The 4,141-nt window shown below is 43.6% G+C and overlaps 1 pseudogene; it reads left to right on the forward strand.

The window, feature by feature from the left end:
- Positions 1-2,628: 2,628 nt before the first annotated feature.
- On the forward strand, positions 2,629-3,880 carry LOC114034435 (annotated as a pseudogene).
- The last annotated feature ends 261 nt before the right edge of the window (positions 3,881-4,141 follow it).

Genomic DNA, 4,141 nt, shown 5'->3' on the forward strand with positions numbered 1-4,141 from the left:
AGCACTAAAATTAAGAAGGATCACGGAACTCTTCTTGTAGATTTTAGCTGAAGCTTGAAGGAAACCAGGGAAGCCAGGAGGCAAAGAAGAGGAGGGAGAGCATTCCAGGCAAAGTGGGCAGCTAATGAATATGTCTGCAATCAGAAGATGGAGTTGTCTTGTGTGATGAACAGTAAATAGGCCAGTGTCACTGGATCACAGAATAGTTGGGACTGTGTAAGGTGTAAGAAAACTAGAAAGGTAGGGAGCAGCCAGGTTATAGAATGGTTTTGAACACCAAACAGAGGATTTTATATTTGGTCCTGGAGGTGATAGAGAACCACTGTAGTTTATTGAGTAGGGGGAGATGGGAAAGAAGATGAGTTGTTGGCCATACCTACACTTTAGGAAGGTCACTTTCCCAGTTGATTGGAGGATCTATTGGAGGGGGGAGAGAATTGCAGCAGCCAGCAGACAAATTATAGTAGTCCCTGCATGAGGTGATGAGGGACTGTACTAGGTTGATGGCAGCTACAGAGAAGAGAAGGGGGCACATATATGAAATGTAAAATCAACAGGCTGAGGCAACAAATTTGATATAGAGAGTGACAGAGTGAGGGGTTAAGGATAACACTTAGATTTTCAGCCTTGACAACTGGGAGAATAGTGATACCCTTAATTATAATAGGGAAATAAGGAAGAAGGTAGGGTTTTGGTTGAAAGATAATGAGTTCAGTTTTGGACATATTGTTTTTAAGATGTCTATGGGACAAACAGACATGCCCAATAGACAGTTAGAGATATGAGATTGGAGGACAACAGAGTAGATAGGGTGAGACTGAAGATAAGTGAGAGAGTCGGGATGATAGAGGGAGTAATCTGCTTGAGGAGATGAGATGGAATAGGATCCCTTGTGCAGTGTTAGAAAGAAATTTATTAATGATCCCTCTGTTGTTATTTTGTTGCCTTTTTAACCATATGGATTTGTTTTGCTTTCTAGTTTTTTTTCTTTTTTTGTTTGGAGGGGTGGTTAAATCTATATCTATATCTATATCTATGTTCATATCTATATATAATTTGTGCTTTCCTTGGTGTTCATATTTACCTTTCTTCTATTTCTGTTGCTGGGTTGTTTTCAAAGCAAATTATCTTTCTTGTGTCTTTTTTTTTGTGGAAATGCTTTGAATGATTCTCTTTTATTGAATACCCATCCTTTTTCATTGATGATTAGATTTAGGTTTGCAGGGTATGTCAACAAGGGTTGAATCTTGAGCTCCTTTGCTCTTTAGAAATATTATTCCATTCCTTTCTCCACTTGTAGGTTGGTGCAGGATAGTCTTGTGTTCTTTGAATTTTCTTTCTGTTATGTTTGAAGGTCTTTTGCTTGCAGAATTGTTTTTGTTTTTGTAATTTGAATTGTCAAATTTAATGACTATGTTGAATTGTCAAATTTAATGACTATGTGCCTTGGGGTTTGTCACACATGGCCTTTTTTTCTGGAGGGGAACTGTGGGTTTTTTTGAGGGGCACTTTGTTGTCTCTGTTCAGAAGTTCTGGGGCATTTTCTTGTATTCTTTCTTATATTATATTGTTCAGGTTTTTGGACTTTCATGTTCTGAGAGACCTATGATCTCTAATGTGTTTAAAAATCCTATATTTGAAATGAATATGCATTGCTTGTATAGAGATCATGTATTTTTTTGATGTTATTCCCTTTTGATTCTCTTCTTCCAGATTGTCCTTTACTCCAGTATATTTATATTCCCATTCAATTGTTTTCTCTTTCATTTCTTTAGAGAAACTTGTGCCATGGATTCAAGTTTTTCTATTCTGACAATTATTTATTTAGCAAGGCCATATATTCTACTTTCACAATCCTTATTTCTTTCTTGAACAATTTAGGAACATCCTGCTGTGGTTCCATGCTTTCTTGGTAATTCACATAGTCCTCTCACTCATTAGGCAGTGGTTCAAATTCCGTTGTACTGAAATATGTATTCAAAAATGTTTGGACTTATTTAGGTGTTTTGAGAGACCATTTTCCTTTCTGTTGTTAATAACTTTCCTATGGTTTATCTACATATACCCTACTTTTAAGCTGTTTTGTCCCCCTGAATCCAGAGATCTTTGGCAATTTGTCTTTTTTCCTTATTTTCTCCTTTTCTCACTTCTTTCCCTTTGATATTGGATCCCCCCAAATACTATCCTTCAAAGCTTTTCAGCCTCCTCCCAATCTAGAAAATTTGTTTTTCACTGCTTTCTATCCTGCCCTAAGTGATTTCTGAGGTAACAGAACTGGCTCAAGTTTCATACCTGCTGGATTCCCTCAGGACTGGTACAGCCCTTTCTGTACATTTATGCCTTGCCCCAGTTCCCTATGTTCTTTAGTTCTGTAGCACTGATGAAGTGCAGGTGCTGATGCCCCAAGCAAAGTGGGCTTTTACTTTCATATCTGTCCCCTTCCCCAACATGGTGGGTAGTGGGTTAGGCAGAGTTCTGAAGATTCACCACAGAATAATGGAGTAAAGGGCAGGAGTAGGGTGTGCTTACAAAAACTGCAACTGAAGTAAGGGAATTGCTGAGGCAGAATATGGGAGCTGGTCAAAGAGGGGGTGCTAGGTAAATGCTTTAAGAATTTAAAATTACTCAATGCATGCTCCTCAACCTCCTCCGAGACTGAGAGCTTTTGGTGACCCATCTGAGAGACCGCTAGGCAGCCCCTCCAACCTGCTGGACGCCGGACTCTGCTATAGGCCCGTGCCTCCTGCCGCCTCCTTGTGTTTTCCTCTATGGTCCTGGGCACGTAGTATGATCATTAGGTGTTCAGTTTTCCAACAACTTTCCATGGAAAATCAAGGGAAGTGGGCCATGGTTGCCGTGAGCAACTTTGAAGAGCGAGACACGTTTAGAGAAGCTTGATCAAGGTGCCATCATCATGAGACCCTCCAAATCAGGACTTTGGTAGAGTTCCTCTATCTCGTCTTGCTCAATCAGTGGAGGCTATCTATCCATTTCTCCTTTGCCTCCTGGGAAGTAGCAGAAAGCCAGCCTCACATCTTGGTTGGATTTAGGCCTACAGACATGCCTCCAACAGCCACCGTAAAGTTCTTTGGGGTTGGCACTGCTGCCTGCATCGCTGACCTCATCACCTTCCCCCTGGACACAGCCAAAGTCTGGCTGCAGATTGAGGGAGGGAGCCAAGGAGCCATCTGAGCTTCTTCTGCCACTGCCCAGTATCGGGGTGTCATGGGTACCATTCTGACTATGGTGAAGACTGAGGGTGCTGGCAGCCTCTACAATGCGCTGGTGGTTGGGTTGCAGCACCAGATAAGCTTTGCCTCTGTCCACACTGGCCTCTATGACTCTGTCAAGCAGTTCTACACCAAGGAATCTGAGCAGGCAGGCATTGGGAGTCGCCTCCAGGCAGGCTGCACCACAAGGGCACTGGCACTGGGCCAACCCACAGATGTGGTGAAGATACGTTTCCAGGCCCAGGCTCAGAACTTCACCCAATGTTGCCTGCAATGCTGTTGTCAACTGTGCTGAGCTGGTGACCTATGGTCTCATTAAAGATGCCTTCCTGAAGGCCCACCTCATGACTGATGACCTTCCATGCCACTTCACATCAGCCTTTAGGGCTGGCTACTGCACCGCCATCATTGCTTCCCCTGTGGACGTGGTCAAGACGAGATACATGAACTCTGCCACAGGCCAGTATGCTAGTGCTGGCCACAGTGCCCTCACCATGCTCTGGAAGGAGGGACCCCAAGACTTCTACAAAGGGTTCATGCCTTCCTTCCTCAGCTTGGGCTTCTGGAATGTAGTGATGTTTGTCACCTACGAGCAACTGAAATGAGCCCTGATGGCCACTCACAGTTACCAGAAAGCTCCTTTCTGCTAGCTTTCTGCCTGATGCCCCTCCGCTTTGAGGCTGACCCCATCCTGCCTCTCCTCCTTCCCATTTTCCCCCTATTCCTGTCTTCCCCTGCCTTAGCATTGAAGGATCCCCCTATACTCCCCCTGCTTAGAGTTAGCCCCATTTAAACTTGCTCTAGACTTCTCCTGCCATTGCATCCTCGCTCCATCCTTCTCACTCCATTCTTAAGCTCCTTACTTCTAATAAAGCCAGACCAGAATCCCACCCTCCCCCCCCAAAAGAATT

This window comes from Vombatus ursinus, unplaced genomic scaffold, assembly GCF_900497805.2.
Source record: "Vombatus ursinus unplaced genomic scaffold, bare-nosed wombat genome assembly UNPS02008996.1, whole genome shotgun sequence".
Classification (NCBI taxonomy): Eukaryota; Metazoa; Chordata; class Mammalia; order Diprotodontia; family Vombatidae; genus Vombatus; species Vombatus ursinus.